At 40.8% G+C, this 21,247-nt stretch overlaps 1 long non-coding RNA gene across 1 annotated transcript; it reads right to left on the bottom strand.

Moving 5' to 3' along the window:
* Positions 1-339: 339 nt before the first annotated feature.
* On the bottom strand, positions 340-14,060 carry LOC143929987 (uncharacterized). The gene is made up of 3 exons (XR_013262682.1): positions 13,940-14,060; positions 4,539-4,587; positions 340-418 (listed from the first exon to the last, which is right to left on the bottom strand). It is a non-coding gene; the product is annotated as an uncharacterized LOC143929987 (long non-coding RNA).
* Positions 14,061-21,247: the final 7,187 nt, after the last annotated feature.

Raw genomic sequence — 21,247 nt, 5'->3', positions numbered from 1 at the left:
TGACTATTGTTTAAATTGGTTTGATGTTCCGAAACACTTAAGTGTGACAAACATGCAAAGGAACAGGAAATGAGGAAGGGGGCAAACACTTTTTCACACCACTGTACTTCAAAAGTCCTCATTGATTCCCACTAATCTTAACAACCTACATCTCCTAATAATTCAACCACCAATTCCCCTCTTTCCTTGTTGGTTGAATTATCATGCATTCCGCAATTAATGTGCATCTACATGTTCTTCTCACCTTTGTATAGGAAGGCAATGTATACTATTGTACATCCATAGTAACCTGTGGATTTTAATATGTATATTTTATGAACTTGTACAATAAACATTTACCTTTTATCAATATATTCTGTTCTTTTTGTCTGGCTGCAACAAAGTCCCATGGGTGTTTTAGAAGAGGAGCCTTTACTGGCTGAAAAAAAACAAAAAAAAACACATCAACAGCCCATTCAGGAGACAAGCATTTCAGCATAAAACCACTTGATGCTCCTAAAGGCTTGTAAATGCACCTAAATGTTAGGCGTTTTGAGAGCTTGGGCATTTAGACATCCCAATGTGTACAATTTATTAATATCCTGGCCAATGGAATGAATGAATGTCCATACGCTTGATGCGCCTAAACACCTGTGCAAAAAGCTAGTTTTTTTTTAAAGCAGATTTTCTGCTGCCAGGGGAAAGGGAATTCAGGGGAGATGAGCAAACGCTCGGTGTGCATGAGGCATGAAGGTTTACAACCACTTTGAAAATATACAATTAGGAAACTAAAGAAACCTTGATATACATTTGTGAATATTATGGTTATTATATATTTTTTCACTTTTTCTTTAAAGATAGTAGCGACAGCCTCAAAATAAACATAATTTTGTGGTCAGTCTACACAAATGAGCTGTCAACACAGGACAATATATTGGTGTTAAAATAAAAGCTGTACATTTATAAATGTAAACATTATTTTAGAAAAAAGAGAGATAGGAAGTGAATTTGTCACAGTTCCCATCCTACAAAGAGGACTCGCAATCCCAATGTAATTTGTGCTTCATGAAAGGCTGATTTTTTATTCAGGCTTGGGATAAAATTATCAGCTATTAAGCTTTGTTTTCTTCTCCTGCAGCAGACAGATTTCTGGCTATTGATAAATCTGCTAAATTTGTAGAAAAAAAAGGGTAAACTTCTAAATTAAACAGGTTTCTGCCCATAGTTCTACCCACTCCCACTTTCTAACTTGTTAAAAAACAAAAATAAAAGAAATAATTGTATGCTTATCTTCGTGGTTTTTGCACTGCCACTCAGTGGATACCTTGAACTTGGTATGTTATACATATTATGGACCTTCAGCTCAACAGTCAAGTACATTCTATAACAATTTCTAATGATGCTTTGCAAATGAGTCAGTGTACATGAGCTTCCTTCTACATATAAATGCAATACAAAACAGTAAGGCCACACAGCGATTCTCTGTAGTTCCTTCGTTCCTCCAAGAAAAGTTTATTGGAAGCAAGTAAGCTGGACACTACACCTGCTGGCCTTCTCTGATTCTTGAGAGTCCTATTCTGGGAATACAGCCAGTGTCATCCACTGCATTAATGCTATACCTAGTACAGAGTAATATGTAGCAGTCCTATCGGGTTAGTGTATATATATATATATATATATATATATATATATATATATAGTATTGTCTATGTTGGGCATTACTGTGCTGAGGATGTTGTGTGCATGTGTCCTGCACTATTCTTCTTTAAGAGCGACTTCAAATCCTGAGACTGCCCTTGGTATTTAGAGATGGTCTACAAGTATATTTCAGAGATTTGTCTTCCACTGCTTGCCAAGAACTTCTAAGGCTGGGTTCACACTTATGCAAATTGGATGTGGGTTCCCCTCCCCCTTCTGGTGCCACATTTGGCACCTTTCGGGGTGGGGGGTGGGTACCAGGTATCTATCCCCACTTCTTAGTGATCTTGCCGTGGCGAGATTACTCAGAAGTTCGCCCCCCCCGCAGCTGGACTATTCAGAAAGCGCAGCATGACGCAAGGCTTCACTGCCTGCTGGTTTCCCTTACAGGCAGCACCCGAGAGCCGATAGAAACATCACCTGGGGTGCTGACATTCCTAAATTCTACGAAAATGTATAGTAAACAGGGTCATGCCGCTATTGAGGCAAACATAATGGGGGATGGCAATGAGGCAGGGGTGTCTATACTGAACACGTCATCCTCACTGAATATTCAGCTCTGTGTATGTTCAGCCCATGGGCAGCAAAGCATTATCAATTGTTCTGATGCAGGTGGTCCAAAGGGCCTGCATCCTACCAACCAATGACAACAATACAAGTCTCACAGCAAAATGACACTGTGTGGCACCTCTGGCGGCATTTACCCTCAAGCATGGCCCTGGCTGTAAATTTAAAACATGGTTCTGTGATATCTCATGGGCAAGTAATGAACCAATGACAGTCTCCAGAAGACGTCACTCTGACAAAATGCGTAGGGCGTGGCCACGTTACGTGCATCTTCCTCACAGCTAACAGCGGCCGGCGGCTATTGTAAACAAACAAAGCGATATCTTATGACTTACATATTTAACACGATTGGAAGAGCGAGCACCCCCGAGCGCATTACCAGCAAACGCCAGACAGCAGCACAGTGGCTTATACTGTGAAAACCTATCCACCCCAATTGGGGTAAGAATTCTGGTGAGAGCAATCATATTACCAAATCACTGAAAAGCGCACCGGGGAAAGCTGTTCTCTCCACTGAAGATATCAGTACTTTTGCACTAGTCACTTTCTCTTATCTCTGCATGGGACACTTTTTCAATGATTATTTAATTGAACCTAATAATGTCTGATGGTCACTTTTAATTTTTAATTTCCTTGGAACTTTATTTTTGTCTAGACACTTTACTATATGGACTAATATCACCATTTATTCAGTTTATAATTACTGTTATCATTGTCCACTTAATTAATTTGTATTGGCACCCTTGCTGGGGTTTTCTAGGCACAATAACATATAAATATGAGTATATATAAATAGGGGTGCACATGAAAAGACACACATTATCAAAAAAGTTTTTTTTTTTTTTTCTTTCACGCAAATCAACGTTGTGGATGGGGTTTTATTAAAATATAGAGGTTCTAGGTTTAGCGCCACAATCTACTCCTTTTCTATTTCAGAAAAGCAGAGAAAAGCATCATGGAAATTAAACATTGCAAGAGCTAAACATAGAGATTGCAATCGTTTATAGAGGCACGAGCTCAGACAAAAATGTAACCCTTATTTAACACATGTCCATGTGAAGCCTTCAGTAAAGTAGAGCCGACAATTGGCAGGTCTGACAGTTTTACCTTTACCTTGTAGATGCAGGTACACAGAAACTGAAGTGGTATACTGTCTGATATGCCCAAGATATATAAGAATCTCATTCAACCTAGAAGTGTCTAACCAAAGTTGAAAAACTGACCTTGAAATCTGTATTGTCATACAGATAGAAGGGCCTTAGCTTAAAAGAGCTAGCAAACGCCAATACTAATATTTTGGTCTTGGTAGAGATATAAAGCGGACATGAGCAGAGCTAAACTCACAATATATACTTATCCTTCAATGGTCCAATGTCCTTTTCCGGCATATTTTACCTGGTTTCTTCCCGAAGCTGGACTGTGCCCATCTACATTGGCAGGCATGGGATGATGTCACTCCTGCATAATGTGTTTTGTGCAATAAAGAGCTTGCCTGATTGTAGTTTTTGAAAGTGGGACTTTTGCTCCACATTAAAACACCTGACCGCTGATTATATATTTCAAGTTCTCTTTTGGTGAGATCTCAGCATGAGCCCCAGGTCTGCACACCTGCTGTGACCAGTTGGATGGGGCCCCTGTTCACTTTTGGATCTATGTATTTTATATCATGATGAATGCAATAGTAGGCACTGAAATATACAAAAACATACAACTAAAACTTCAAAATGAACAGCAGCAAACTTGGGAATTATGGCAGGGGGATCTCATGGTTGTGTATTAAGGTGTACAACAAGCCAGGAACTGAGTCAGCCCACCAGGCTGCATCAATAACTAAATATTATATTTGGGTGCACTAACCTATTAAATGGTGCTTTGTGTTCTCTTTCACAAAATCCTTAAAGCTCAGTGTAAGTGGAGATACCGGGTGAGGAGGCATTAGGCATGTTATAGAAAATGTCATGCAAATAGAGTTCTACATTTATTAAAAATGCTGCAACCTTATCAATTAGTCATTGCTAACGGAATGTTAATTAAATGATTGTTGAACCGAATTACTCATTTTCAAACAGAAGTACTCTAAGCTTAACCATACAAAGCTTCGGTTATCTATACACAGCATGGCAACATGATTTTATTAATGATTTGAACAATTAAATGTTGCTTTTTTCACATTTCAAATAAGAAAAAAAATCATGTACACTTAACACAATGCCTTTCTCAAGATTACAGTTTTTTGTTTTTTTTTTAAAGTCCAACCACAATAAAAACATTTATTTATATATTGCTGTCTGTACCTTTCTGTCCACCGATGACATCTTCACCTTTTTTTCTGCTGACATGTTCCTGATACAGGAAAAAAAGGATAGTATTCTTAATGAAATCATACACAATTAAAAACATGAATATTTTTTTTTAACCTTTCCCACTACAGAAAATGAGTACAGTTAAGTAAATAGCGAAATCTTGGGCTTTAAGAGAAACATCTCCCAACATTGTTAAGTGTGCAAAATTTACACTTGCTAGACTCTATTATGAACATAGTTTATTTCAGAAAAAAAGTCAACTTCCTTAATCAGTGGAGCTACACAGAAACTAATTTGTTTTCCCCTAAATTTTCAAGTGAACTGCAAATATTGTATGAAGTGCTAAGTCAGCAACCAGTATCACAACACAATGAATGCTTGTTGTGTCAGAAAAATTACAATATATTTACTACACTATAAATAGTATGCATATTAAATTGCAGCAAAACTACATTCCAACTTAATAAACATTGTTTGGCAAAATCAAAATTATACTTAAATGTCACCAACCACCAGATACAGCTATTTTGCTCCTAACAATAATCTGACACAAATAGGACACAAAGTAATAAGCCAGCCACTTGGTAACAGAGAAGAAAGGGTTATTCAGGAATAATGAAGCACTTGAGGGGTTTGTACTATGATGGGCTTTTACGGAAACGTATGGAAGAGCTTTCAGGCTGAACTCCAGACAAACAGCTAAATACTCAGTACATGTAAATTCAGGAATATATATCTGTGCAGGCCAGTTATGTTCCTCCACCCCAAACTCGCTTATCCATGTCTTTATGGGCCTTGCTTTGTGCACTGGTGTGCAGTCATGTTGGAACAGAAAGAGGCCATCCCCAAACTATTCCCACAAAGTTGGGAGCATGACATTGTCCAAAATGTCTTGGTATGCTAGCGCATTAAGAGTTCCCTTTACTGGAACTAAAGGGCCAAGCCCAACCCTTGAAAAACAACCCCACACCATAATCCCCCCTCCACCAAATGATTTGGACCACTGCACAAAGCAAGGTCCATAAAGACATGGATGAGCAACTTTGGGGTGGAGGAACTTGACCGGTCTGCACAGAGTTCCGACCTCAACCTGATAGAACACCTTTGGGATGAATTAGCGTGATCACTGTGAGCCAGGGCTTCTTGTCCAACACCAGTGCCTGACCTCACAAATGCGCTTCTGGAAGAATGGTCAAACATTCCCATATACACACTCCTAAAACTTGTGGACAGCCTTCCCAGAAGAATTGAAGCTGTTATAGCTGCAATGGGATGGCAAACTCAGTATTGAACCCTACAGAATAAGCCCTTGTACACACGGTTGGACATTCCGACGGAAAATGTCTGATCGGACCGTGTTGTCGGATAATCCGACTGTGTGTGGGCTCTATCGACTGTTTCCGTTACAATATCCGACCGACAAAGTTTTAGAGATGGGCTGTAAAATTTTCCCACAACATGATCCGATCGGACTTTGATCGTTTGTAGAGAATTCCGATCGGACAAAGTGCCACGCCTGCTCAGATCAAATTCCTAGACCAAAGCTATTGGCTACTAGCCTGAACGTAGTCCAGTCGTAACGAAATAACGTCATTACGTTCTGAACGATCAGATTTTCTGACAACTTTGTCCGACCGTGTGTATGCAACACCAGTTTCGGACAAAATCCGTCGGACAAAATCCAATGGATTTGGTTGTCGGAATGTCCGACCGTGTGTACAAGGGCTAAGACTTTTGGTCATATGGTATATATGTAAATACATATATGTGAACTGCTATGAGTGTCAAAGGATTTGTATTTCTATTTAGCCAGCCCAGAAATTCTCACAGAGCAACAGCAGCACACAGAACACACAGTTTTCTTGATAATAACAGGCATCCTGTGTATTTACTCATAGGTAGGTTTATGGATTTTATATTTGGTTGACAGGTATACTTGAAAGCAAAGCTTTAGTGTACCAGGGGAAAAAAAAAAATCCGCTCCAGGTCAATTACAGTATCTCACAAAAGTGAGTACACCCCTCACATTTTTGTAAATATTTTATTATATATTTTCATGTGTCAACACTGAAATAATGACACTTTTCTACAATGTAAAGTAGTGAGTGTACAGCTTGTATAACAATGTAAATTTGCTGTCCCCTCAAAATAACTCAACACACAGCCATTAATGTCTAAACCACTGGCAGCAAAAGTGAGTACACTCCTAAGTGAAAATGTCCAAATTGGGCCCAAAGTGTCAATATTTTGTGTGGTCACCTTTATTTTTCAGCACTGCCTTAACCCTCTTGGGCATGGAGTTCACCAGAGCTTCACAGGTTGCCACTGGAGTCCTCTTCTACTCCTCCATGATGACATCACAGAGCTGGTGGATGTTAGAGACCTTGCGCTCCTCCACCTTCCATTTGAGAATGCCTCACAGATGCTCAATAGGGTTTAGGTCTGGAGACATGCTTGGCCAATCCATCACCTTTACCCTCAGCTTCTTTAGCAAGGCAGTGGTCATCTTGGAGGTGTGTTTGGGGTCGTTATCATGTTGGAATACTGCCCTGCGGCCCAGTTTCCGAAGGGGAGGGGGTCATGCTCTGCTTCAGCATGTCAGAGTATATGTTGGCATTCATGGTTCCATCAATGAACTGTAGCTCCCCAGTACCGGCAGCACTCTTGCAGCCCCGGACGATGACACTCCCACCACTATTCTTTACTGTAGGCAAGACACACTTGTTTTTTTTGTACTCCTCACCTGGTTGCCACCACACATGCTTAAAGGGGTTGTAAACCCTCATGTTTTTCACCTTAATGCATCCTATTAGGGGGCTATCTGATGCAGGGAGGAGCCGCGAGAGCCACCGGGGGAACCCAGAAATGGACGATCAGGGCTACTCTGTACAAAACGAGCAGCACAGTGGAGGTAAATATGATATGTTTGTTATTTAAAAAAAAAAAAAATATGAGCCTTTACAATCACTTTAATATCATCTGAACCAAATATGTTTATCTTGGTCTCATCAGATCACAGGACATGGTTCCAGTAATCCATGTCCTTAGTCTGTTTGTCTTCAGCAAACTGTACGCTTTCTTGTGCATCATGTTTAGAATAAGCTTCCTTGTGGGATGACAGCCATGCAGACCAATTTGTTGCAGTGTGCGGCGTATGGTCTGAGCACTGACAGGTTGACTTCCCACCCCTTCAACCTCTGTAGCAATGCTGGCAGCACTCATACATCTATTTCCCAAAGAGAACCTCTGGATATGACCCTGAGCATGTGCACTCAACTTCTTTGATTGACCATGGCGAGGCCTGTTCTGAGTGGAACCTGTCCTGTTAAACCGCTGTATGGTCTTGGCCACCATGCTGCAGCTCAGTTTCAGGGTCTTGGCAATCTTTTTATAGCCTAGGCCATCTTTATGTAGAGCAACAATTATTTTTTTCAGATCCTAAGAGAGTTCTCTGCCATGAGGTGTCATTTTTGCAGCTATGCATGTTTGCAGCTATAACAGCTTCAACTCTTCTGGAAAGGCTGTCCACAAGGTTTAGGGGAGTGCCTATGGGAATGTTTGACCATTCTTCCATTTGTGAGGTCAGGCACTGATGTGGATAAGAAGGCCTGGCTCGTAGTCTCTGCTCTAATTTATCCCAAAGGTGTTCTATCGGGTTGAGGTCAGGGCTCTGTGCAGCCCCCCCCCCCCCCCCACCTGCTTATCCATGTCTTTATGTACCTTGCTTTGGACCAGTCATGGACCAGTCATGTTGGAACAGGAAGGGACCATCCCCAAACTGTTCCCACAAAGTTTGGAGCATGAAATTGTCCAAAATGTCTTGGTATGCTGACGCCTTAAGAGTTCCCTTCACTGAAACTAAGGAGCCAAGCCCAACCCCTGAAAAAAAAAAAAAACACGCACCATAATTCCCCCCTCCACCAAATGATTTGGACCAGTGCACAGAGCAAGGTCCATAAAGTCATGCTTGAGCAAGTTTGGGGTGGAGAAACATTTGACAATATAGTGTAGCAGTGGATGTTATGCAAAGCAAGATTTATATAGAAATATATCATAGAGATTTGTCTAGGGATGTTAAGTTCATGAGGGCAGACTAAACGAGTAAACAAAGAGTAAGGGGAAGCTCTATATGTCCAAGGTTAAGGGATTGATCACCGGGTTAGCCCTGGCATGGCTATCACATGGATTGGTTAATATAAAAAAAGACACATGATATTTTTTTCAAGTAAAATCATTTTTTTACAAACATATTTCCATGTCACCATAGCAATCAGGCAACTAACCTTTTTTAGGAGGTCGGCAATGGTAGCTTCCCCTTGTCTAAGGATATGTATACCTTAATCTTAGCTTTTATTATGACCAAAAAAATTAAAATTTTAGAATTTTTTTTAGCCTGGAAACAAAATGGTAAAAGCATGAAATACCCTATAGCAAAAATGTTGGTTATAGTGGGGAGATTCTGTGAACCATTCAGTCACGCCAAACGTTAGGAATCCCTGGTGCTCGCTAAGAAACTGCAGCCATTACAGAAAGTTGCACAGAAGGTACAGTAAGCATATCAATGACAGTCAAAAGGACCCTTCATAGCTTTCATAAAGCTCCAATATTTTTATTCCTGCTGAGAAGAGATTTAGTAGTCAAGTCATCGAAAGGTAGATGTAGAAGAAACAAGTCGACTGTAATGCAGTCAGTGTAAGAAGATATATTCTATACCATACTTATCCCGCTGCTCCTTCTCCACATTTGCATTAATTAATATTAGTTCATGTATTTTCCACCTCATTAAATTCTCATCAGGCCTCAGCTGCAACAAGGAATCCTCACAGATTATAATTTTTATCACAAATTTCATTACAAATCAGAACAAATGACCACCTTCAAAATCCACAAAAAAGTATTCAGATTGCCTGTGACTTACAATTTTCAGGACAGTGGATCTTGTAGCAATTTGGAGCACAGAGCCTAACAGCGATGACATTATATATTATATCTTCCCCCCCATTTCCTTTCTTCATTAAAAGAAAACTTCTTTAATTAAAAGACAATATAATGGAACTCATTTGTCCATTTCGTAATGTTATTAAAATTACCTTTCCATTGCTGTCAAACAGGGTCACTTTTCCTGGTAACTATGACAATAGTATTCATGCAACTAGTCCAGAGCTTTTGCCAGAATGCTGTTCAAAAGTGTATGGTCACAAAACACACTACCTATGCAAAGACTCAAAGTGTTATCTTTTGTGAGAAACTTGGCAAGAATATTGCACATGTAAATCACCAAATAGATGCAGTATTTTTTAATTACTATAATGTGATTATAGTAAGCAAGTGCATCGGTATGGCTGTCCTATCTCATTTAAAGAACAGAAGCAAGTACAGATCTACAATGCAGTTTGCTGAGGGGGCCACAATGACCAGCCACATAAATGGGGCCACAATGAACCAGTAGCGTAGAGTGGGGGAGGGCACAACATCTAGAGGGGTGCAGAAAAGTCCCACGCCTGCCTCAATGAATAATAAAAGGCTGTGGGCAGCCAGAGGTTAAGGCTGTGAAGAACGGGGAGCCCTTAATAATCCGTCACAGCAGAACTAGTGGAAGGGATTCACGGAGTGCTAAAAAGTCCACAGGTTAGGGGCACAACTTACTTGTCTTTCCCCGGTCGCTGACAACCCACCCTGTGCCACTACAATGAACAGCAACATATGCAGACAGTTACTCCTGACCACTGCACGATGCAAGGTGTGACACGTAACAGCACTGTATGCAATATTTTGTACACTCAATAGTTCTAGACAATTTTGTACATTACACAGTCCAGACCACTGCACTATACAGGATAATCCAGTTGTATGCTACCTACCGGTAGTCCTGACCACTGAACTCTATATGCTATGATTCACTCCATACTTTATGTTGCATGCTACATAGCCATGACCACTGAACTGTATACACTAACATAGTCCTAGCCTCTGCATGCCATATCCTTTGTTCTAATTTACACAGTTTTTACCTATGAACTCTGTACACTATATTGTAAATTATACAGTCCTGTTTACTTTTTTATATTTGTAGACATGGAGCCACAGACTTGCAAAGAACCTCCACCATGCTTCCCTGTTGCCTGCAGACATTCATTATCGTGCTGCTCTCCAGCCCTTCGGGGGAATAAACTGCTTCCAGCTACAGTCAAATATTTCACATTTTGATTTATCAGCCCAGAGCACCTGCTGCCATTTTTCCTGTACTTCATTTCCTATGTTCCAAGCACAGTTGAGTCACTTAGCCTTGTTTCCATGTCGAAGGTATGGCTTTTTGGTTGCAATTCTTCCATGAAGACCACTCTTGGCAAGACTGCTCAGAGTAGATGGGTGGACCCAGGTCCCACTGGTTTCTGCCAGTTCTGTGCTAATGCCACTGCTGGACATCTTTCGGTGTTGAAAAGAAATAAGAATGATGTGTCTTTCATCTGTTGCATTAAGTTTCCTTTGCTGACCACTGTCTCTACAGTTCTCAGTGTTGCCTGAAAAAAATGCTGTCCTCAATGCTGAGAAATATGGTCAGATAGGAGACTATACACTCCACATAGAATAAAGCCTATTAAAACAATTTAAGAAAGCAAAGTGAATGTACTTATATCTATATAAACTGCGCTGTATAAAAATGTAACAAACTGACAAATCGCACTTCTGGTGATAATATCCCTATACGTAGCTCTGCCCTACACATTTTGTTGAGGTCTTCTGGGGCACGGGATGCTGAAAAGTGAACTATGGTGTTCCTTTTGGTAGCTCTTCAATAGAAGCCTGAGCCCTGCCTATTAAGGGTTAGAAATACATCATGCAATATATGACTTCTCTAAAACTTGAGTCATATATACAGTATCTGGTAAGCCTTCTGCTGTGCTCTCAAGGTGGTGGAGATTCAATTGGAGTGGGATTCACAGTGCTGGAATTTGGACATTTGTGTGCACACTTTGCCTATTTGTGAAGAATCACACGTGTGGACTTTCTTTATTCAATTTAGTTTATTGTGTAATATGTATGTTATAGATGTTTTGATAAAGGCTCAATTAGTGCATCACATCTGGTATACTGTATTTAATAGCTATGGTTAATATCTTATAGCTTGCTGGCAGCTTTTCATTCTTGGATTGTTTCCACCAGCATGGTTTCACTGAGTATATTGCTTTATGTAAAACCTTTGAACCGTGAGGAACATGTTTAGTCTTCAGATCCAGATTGGCTGGGCTCCTCAGCTCATTCAGGGAACTGTAAAAAGGTTCTAATACAAACCTTGAAAAAGTTTCTCTGTTTGTAGAAGGCGCAATGACCCCTTGGGACAAGAGCTGGGCGTCAACATACACTCATGGACAGAGTCAGGGGAATGATGAGAAACCTTAATTTCAATGTCTAAACTACTTGCAATGTGAGTGTATCACTTGGCAAAAGCCTCAGCTCAAGCTGCAAAGTGTAAAAAACAATGAACACTCCATGTAGTTATCAAGGTTACTGCAGGGATCGACAAATCCCTGGCGCCAGGTCATCATAGCAAATAGAAGTTGCATCCTGGTGCCTGGGCTTTTTGTCAGCCATCCACATTCTCCTCCCAATTGCCAACCCCGCTAAAGCCGAAAGACAGCTACATCCTGGTCGTAGGGTTCTGGGAGGGCCTCTATTGAGATCCTCTCAGAACCTTGCCCCCCCTAGGGTGCTCATTGGGCATGCTCTGTGATAACTGTGTCCTTCAGATGCAGCTGATCACAGATTGAGCTAAAAGGCCAATCACAGCAGCCCTTTACCATGTGATCATCTGTGTCCAGTCACAGCTGATCACATGTAAAGAAATGCTCGTTATTGACATTTCCTTTCCTCAGCACTGCCACAGTGCGGTGAAAGGAAAGCCGATAACTGGCTATTCTGTGACAGGGGACATTTTACACTTATAATCAGGGCACTGATCAATGTCACGTCATCAGTGCAGCCTCATCAGTGCAGCCTCATCAGTGCTACATCATCAGTGTCTATCAATGCTGCCTTAATGCAGCAACATCATTGCAGCCTCGTCACTGCACATAAGTGAAGAAGAAAAATGTCTTTATAACAGAAATTAAGAAAAAGGGTTTTTTTGCTTTTTTTCAAAATGTTTTTTTTTTCATTTTGTTTAGCAAAAAATAAAAAACCCAGTGTTGATTAACCGCTTGCTGACCAGCTCACGCCGATATACGTCAGCAGAAGGGCACGTACAGGCAGATTAACATATCGTTGCCCTTTAGGAAGCGGTTTGCAAGCATGCGTGCACGCCCACCGCAACCTCCGTGAGTGTGATCGCGGGTCCTGCGGACTCGATGTTCGCGGAGATACCCGAGATTGTCTCACAGAGAGGAAGAATGGGGAAATGCTGATGTTCACAAGCATTTCCCCGTTCTGCCTAATGACACTGACACTGATCAGCGCTCCCTGTGATCGGAAGCGGTGATCAGTGTCATGTCACACATAGCCCCCCCCACAGCTAGAATCACTCCCTAGGATACACTTAACCCCTACAACACCACCTAGTGGTTAACCCCTTCATTGCCAGTCCCATTTAAGTAAAAAGTAAAAAATAATGCGTTTTTTCAAAATGTATGCTTTTTTTTGTTTATAGCGCAAAAAATAAAAACTGCAGAGGTGATCAAATACCACCAAAAGAAAGCTCTATTTGTGGGGAAAAAAATATATCAATTTTTTTTGCGAGCCACATCGCACGACCGCGCAATTTTCAGTTAAAGTGACGCAGTGATGAATGACAAAGAGTGCTCTAGTCTTTGGGCAGCCAAATTATCCAGGGCTTAAGTGGTTAAATACCATCAAAATAAAGCTATTTGGGTGAAAGAAAATGATAAAAATGCCATTTAAAGTGCGACAGCTCTGAAAGCTGAAAATTGGCATGGGCAGGAAGGATTTAACTAATGTTTTTAATGTCTAAATACTTTTCTCTAAATAAAAAATTATTGTAATTTTTACTTCTGTTCTATTTGTGGTATCAAGACAGTCCTCATTTCCACTGGTATTACACGGTGATATACTGGGAGTAATCCGTGTTAATCCCCCCTTCCCCTTCTGGGCAGGAAGGGGAAATAGCACCCCATAGGCAAGTGGTTAAAAAAACAAAACAAAAAAATGGGTTGTAACTTTTTTTTAGCTGGCTCCTAGATTTAAAGCAAAAAATTTTCAAGCCCTGGTTTACCGGATTAAAAAATGGAGGTTGTTCAGCAGGGATGTTGATTTTACTGACAAACTGCTAACTGTTTGAGGGAGCGGTGTTTGAAATAAAAATCATGACATTATGGCCCACTATGGCACACTTTGCTTTCAGGTAAACTTTACAATAACAACTTAAAATAGGCACTTACTGAAAAGTACATGACATTTTCCTTTTTGTAAATTATAGATCATCTCCGCTCTGTAGCATTTTATTTCTCGAATAAACTATTCCGCAGACTGTACAAACAAGAATTATCTGGCTCTGGCTTAGGCTGCACGTTAACTATCAAAGACTGAGCTGTACAAAGATCACACTGCAGATGCACGCTTATCAGTACAATACGGAATAATGATTACTCAGGTAATTTTATTATATGACCTACAGTTGCACGTCTATTCCATTAGCACATTTATTAATATTCTACTATTACTTCTCAGTCATCATGCAACAACGTGTTAATTATACTATATGTCCACAAAAAATGAAAACAAAGATGTAGCTGGCAGGCCAAGAATCCCATTTCCATAGCAAATTACAAGTGCCTCACCAGATAATAGGCAGACAGTTGGTACATATTTCTTTCCAAGAAGAGCTTCCAATTGGCAGGACTCTGAATGGACAGCATGTTGTGAATTTAAACGGTCAACTCAAAAGATGGAATTGATAAAGGGGAACCAGGGATTGAACTTGTTTGGAAATTATAATGATGAGAGACAAAGCCTTGAAGCTTAGATGAACTATATCAAAACACTTTTTAATCTCATTAAGGCAGGATTTAACCCTTTGCATACACAGTAATGCTCATTATTGACAGCTTTATACATGCATTGCCATTTCTTCTAATTGGCACCCTAATGCACATACAGTGCAAACAAATATACCTCCACCCTTTGGTGAAACGAAGGATTCGCCCCGGGAATATATAATGCTGATGAGAGAAGGTATTTCAAACAATCTAAAACAAAAGGAGTGTAAACTCTTTTCTCCAAAAATACACCTTTTAAGCTGATAGACTCTCTATATGACCCTGAAGGGAGATACCTATTCCTTAAAGGTACCATTCACTCTAAACCTATCACAATCGCAAATGTTTATTCTCCCAATACCAACCAAGTTACATTTTTCCGCACTATATGTGACCTCCTATCCTCCTTTGCATCAGGTATTTTAATTCTTGGAGGGGATTTTAACATTCCCCTCAACCCGATATTGGACACATCCTCGGGTACCTCAGCCATAACATACAAAGCTTTAAAACAAATCAAATTACAACTCCAACATCTCATGCTTCATGACACCCGGAGAACGCTGAATCCGCAAGATAAAGATTATACATATTTCTCTCCTCTCCATCAAAAATATTCCCGAATCGATTATTTTTTCATCTCTCAATCCGATATCCCCCTATTAAAAGAAGCCACAATTGAACCCATGACATTCTCGGACCACCATCCTATTAGTGTTCCCAGACACAACCACCACGACTAAGACATGGAGACTAAATCCCTCCCTACTAAAAGATCCAGTGAACATAGACAAGTTCTCCACTTGCATTAAGGAGTACTTCCAATTTAACGACATCCCTGAAATTCCCGCCCTAATCCAATGGGAAGCCCACAAACCTGTTATCTGGGGAGAACTTCTAAAATTGTCTGCCAACATTAAAAGAGAACGCCAAGCCAAAATCGCACAACTTACCTCTCAGATACGCTCACTAGAGGCCACACACAAACAGACCCTTGCTTTACAAACCTACCATGTATTAACTCAAACTAGGAAACTACTTTTGGAAGAACTACACTTAAAGACTAAGAGGCAATATATTTTGAGACACAAACTTTTCTATGAACAGGGTAACAAAGCAGGTAGTCTCCTAGCCAGAGCGGTTCAAAATAAAAAACAAAGCACCACGGTACACCACATAAACGACAAACGCGGGACCACTCATGCTTCCAACGAAGCCATAGCCCAACAATTTGTGGAATATTACCAAGCCCTGTATAATCTACCTCTCGACCCCAAAAGCACCCATAATCCAGATGCCAGGAAACTTTAAATCAAAGATTTTCTCTCCAAATATGGCCCCACTCCACTCTCACCGGAAGTCACCCAAAGTCTAAACACCCCTCTATCGGAAGAAGAATTTGCAACAGCCATGAAGGAAATGAAAGTCGGAAAGGCTCCTGGCCCGGACGGCTTCTCATTACTGTATTACAAAACCTTTAAAGATATACTTCAACCTCATTTTCTAGCAGCTTTAAGATCCTTTGACTCCAATCCATCTGCCCCCCCACAAATGCTCGAAGCACATATTGCGGTTTTACCGAAGGAAGGCAAAGATGCATCCCTGGTTACAAATTACCGCCCCATTTCGCTCATCAACATGGACGTAAAAATTTATGCCAAGATCCTTGCAAACCGACTGTTACCCCTTCTCCCTTCTCTGATCTCTTTAGACCAAGTAGGATTTATTCCAGGACGGGAAGGAAGGGACAATACCATAAAAGCATTGAACATTCACCATTGGTTAACCTCTAACAATAAACAGGGATTCTTTCTTTCTCTTGATGCTGAGAAGGCGTTTGACAGAGTGGCCTGGGACTATATCGATTTGGTCTTATCTACTATAGGCATCCCGGATCTATTATTGTCATATATACGAGCATTGTACACTCGACCTACCGCTAGGGTCTGGGTCAATGGCCACCTGTCGAACGCCTTCCAGCTTCATAATGGTACTAGACAAGGTTGCCCCCTCTCGCCCCTACTCTTTGTCCTTACCCTAGAACCCTTGCTCAACAAAATACGGCTTAATCCAGACATTAACGGCATCACAATCAAACACCCCACCTATAAGCTAGCGGCTTTTGCCGATGACCTCCTACTTTTTTTGACTAATCCACACATTTCTATTCCCAATCTTCTAAACGACCTAGATCTTTTTCATTCCATTTCTAATCTGAAAATAAACTATTCTAAATCCAACGCCTTGAACATAACCCTACCCACGGAAATGGTCTCACAATGCCAATCCAACTTTCCCTTCAATTGGGCTAAAAACTCAATTACTTACCTGGGCATCAAATTACCCACATCTCTCTCGAACCTTTTCCAAGAAAACTTTGCTCCGGCCTTGAAAGAAACCAGGGATGATCTTAAAAGGTGGAATGCCCTACGGATCTCCTGGTTTGGCAGGGCTGCCCTCCTTAAAATGTCGATCTTACCGCATTTTCTTTATTTGTTGCAAAGGATTCCGATACATATTCCAGTCTCCTTTTTCCATTCCTTTAGACAAGCCTGCTCCTCTTTCATCTGGCAACACAAAAAGCCCAGAATCCAATTTGCTCGCCTTACTCTTCCCAAAGATAAAGGTGGAATAGCCCTCCCTGACCTACGTCGATACTCTTGGGCAACTCATCTATCCAGAATAGTGGACTGGAATATACATCAGGACGTGAAAGATTGGGTTATCTTAGAGCACTCCACCACTCCACAACCTCTAGGCTCGCTACCCTGGATACACCCACGTCACATTCAAATGCACAATAAACAACACCCCTTGATTGGAGCCACACTGACTACATTTCACAAAGTGGCTAAAACTATTATACTGAACCCAGAAATAGGCCCTCTTACTCCATTCCGTGGTAACCCGGCATTTCCCCCAGGAATGAGCAGCGATTTCCTTACTCACATCTGGCCTTTCAAAGACCTCCAAGCTCGACACTTTTTTACTAAAAGAGGTTCCTTCCTCTCCCTGGAGGATCTGAACACTAAAACGTTCCCCAACCGCATCCCTAACTGGACATACAGACAAATTCATCATTTCCTGTCTAGAAGGAATAACGTACAACATTGGGCGAGAGAACTAAACACATTCGAGAATTTATGCTCCCAAGTTATACCTCAGAGACACCTCATATCTATCCTCTACTCATCACTCTTCACAGGTAGCTCAGCATTCTCCAGCGCGCCATTTTCCTCATGGGAACGGGAACTTGACGTTAAGTTCTTGGATTCGGACTGGTCCACAATTTGTACCTACATACACAAGGGTTCACTCAATGTAGCAATACAAGAATGCGGATATAAAATACTTTCAAAATGGTATAGGACCCCCTCACTGCTCCATAAGTTTTCAAATTCCTGCTCGGATAAATGCTGGCGATGTGGTGCGGATGAGGGTAACATGCTCCATATTTGGTGATTGTGCCCTCTCATCCAGAATTTTTGGAAGATGGTTCACAAAATCATCCTTGCGGTCACATCCCAGCGCAATGATTTCTCCCCTGCTTCCTACTTACTTCACTACACCGACATCCCCAAACGGCAGTACCTTAGATCTCTCAATATGTACATGATCAATGCAGCTAAACAATGCATTCCTTGTCACTGGGGTACCTCTTCTGTCCCAACGAAGGCTGAGTGGTTTCGCAGATTGAATGGCACTGAGGCCATTGAAGAACTGATTAGCATTTCGCATGAAACAGTTTCCAAATTTACTGCGACATGGTATGACTGGCAGCGTTTTAAATTTACAGACGCATACCTTAGGAGTGCTGGCTAATTATATCACACCTATCTGGCTGAACACCCTTGTTTGTACCCTTGTCCCTCTTGTCCCGCCCCCTCCCTTCCATACTTATCACAACTACTATTGTCTGATATACTCCTTTGCTTACAGTATAAGATAGCAATATAGGTTTCTTAGAATCACTTTACAATGTAATCCATTCTTTTGGGGACCACCGTCTCTAAGACTATAGTTTTTTTTTTTTGTCTTCTCTTTCATTTTACCCTTATTGATTACAAATGTGGCCTTATATCTCACTTGTTTTGATACCACTCTAGCTCGTCTACTTTAAAGTATATGTTATTACCACATATGTCTTTTTGCTCTGTAAACTCTCATGGAAACATGTACTTGCTTGTTTTTCCTTATATCAATAAAATTTTGTGGAAAAAAAAAAAAGAGAGAAGGTATTTAGCAGTTTATATTTACAAAACTATTTGCATTTTCATGTTCTGTGCCTTTCTTCCAGTGCTGTGGCTGTCAAAGTGAAGGATCATTTTGTGCACCCGTCTACTCTTCTCTCCTCCATTCAAAAAGCCTGGTATTCTTTTCACAGAATGCAAGGTGTTCTGCAAATGGACAGGAAGAAAGGAGGGGTAGGTAAACGACAGGACTTTCCCTTTTTTGTTCTCAAAATGCCTTGAATTCTGTGAAAGGAATACAAGGCTTTTTGTGCATGGATGAGATGGGATGAGGGGAGATGAGGAGAAGGGCAGGGCTCAAGTCCTGCGGGAATGCGTGGGAACGGAGTTCCTGTACTTTTTCCACAACAGGAACTCAGTTCCCATTAGCAGCAGTGTCCTGCAAGACTTTGAAGTATGCGAGCTGTGTGGCAGGTGCTACACCAACAGTTGCCGACATAGCTCACAATAGTAAGTGCCACATACCTGACCATGCAGGCTTTTCCAGTAGGGGGCCCCATGACAGCTTCTGCTTCGATCTACCTGTCAATCACAGCTAGCTGACGGGTAGATCAGGTCTAGGTCTAGCTGACGGGTAGATTAGCTATTCTGCTCACAGGACATGCAGGGAGAGAGGTGAGCTGAGGGAGGCACATCAGTTTGGGGTGGTAAGCTGAGCACAATACCTGGCCAAGTTTAATGCCAGGAGGGAAGTTTATGTGGAAATATGTGAAGGGTTGGAATAGCAACGAGAGTGTGTTAGAGCCCTGCAGAGTTTGCAGCCCCCCTAACATACATCTCCTAAGCAGGAACACATCACTATCTCCCCAAGCATTCTGTCCAGATAATGTGCAGTTAATTTATGACCTTTCCGTTTAACCCTGTGTTATCCAAACTCTGTTCAATGAAAAGTGTAAACTCACCACATAAACACTCTATATACAAAATAAAATTCCTCAAAGATCAGAACATGATGTTCACATTTGCATGGAAGCACAATTGAATGAATGCTGATTATTCAGAGAATTACTGTATTTATGTTTATTGAGGATTGTTTTTTTTATGTACTAACAGTTAAGCTTCATATACACAATACGAAAATTGGATGAAAAATACGACTTTTGAAGTGTTCGTGCATATGAGCGTATCATTTTTTTAATTTTTTTTTGGTGGGGGAGTGGATCTTGGGTGGGAGTTCCCACACTTTTTTCCCCAGGACTTGACCCCTGGAGAAGGGTGAATGTCAGGAAACGTTACTGGATGAGAGCTAGGACTCTCCTTGTCAAAAATTGTTATTAATTGAACAATTGATAACAAGAATATCGAGTACATGTTAGATATAGGAGATAATATAATAACAGAATAATAAAACTCATTGGTATACAATTTGTGTATAGAAGGAGTATTAATACAATATATTTCAGTTAGTATATAGCAACTAGCTATCCAAGGGTTTGGAAGAGGCTATATAGAAGTAGAATTGGTTCTATTTTATTGAACCAGACCCTTTGGAGATATTGTGGTAAATGAAATGCATAGATTATGTTTAATAAGAGAATGCGTTTAAGGAACAAAAAATAAAAAGAAGAGTAACTAGTAAGAAAAAAAGTAAGTCCACAGGGTTGACTCAAGCACCAGGGCACGCCACAGAGTGATTTTGTAAACACTCAGATTTTCACACAATCGAGTATATAATCTCCCAGATTGTTAGAGATCTGTAATTACAAAATTCAGATATTTAAATATGTCTATCAGCTACCATGGCTTGAGGACTGAATTGGTAGGTGATATTTTATCCAGGTGTTCCATGTTTTTTCAAATTTGGGAATTTGGTCTCTTTCTATCTCCAGCATTTTGGCATGAGGCATCAGTCTATGTTTTGCCTCAGTCATCACTGGGTTAGGGGTCCTCCATACCTTTGCGATCGTCTGTTTTGCAGCTGTAAGGAGTTGAATAAAGAGTTTGAATTGCTTATGTGTTAGGCAATCTGGTATCAAATTAAGTATTGCAGTGGCAGGATCTGGTTGCAACTTTAGTTCAAACATTCTGGAGGCAATTTCAAATATTTCTTTCCAACATTTTTGGGCTGTCGGACAGGGCCACCATATGGGCAGGAGAGTACCTAAATCTGGACAACCCCAGAATCATGGAGCTGAATGAGTAGGTATAAATTTGGCCAACCTAGAGGGTACAAGGTACCAAGGAGTCAAGACTTTATAATTAGCTTCTACCACCAGAAAGTTGGGTGAAGAAGATTTAGTTGCAGACCACATTTTAGACCAATCAGCAATTTCCAAGGGTCGTTCCAAGTCCTCCTCCCATTTACGGGCCTAAGGTGGTTTGTCTAGGCCAGAAATAACTGAAATTTTGGTGTAGATGGATGATATCATACCTCGAGTGGGGATCTTTCAGACATGTAGATTCAAAGTTAGTAATTTGGGACATGGAGGTATTTGTGTTTACAAGGGGTGAGTAGAAGTTT

The sequence above is a fragment of the Lithobates pipiens genome, unplaced genomic scaffold (assembly GCF_037356315.1).
Source record: "Lithobates pipiens isolate NorthernLeopardFrog02 unplaced genomic scaffold, aLitPip1_a1.2 Scaffold_25, whole genome shotgun sequence".
Lineage (NCBI taxonomy): Eukaryota > Metazoa > Chordata > Amphibia > Anura > Ranidae > Lithobates > Lithobates pipiens.
The sequence above is the reverse complement of the archived record's forward strand: the minus strand, read 5'-3'. Positions and strand labels throughout refer to the sequence as shown.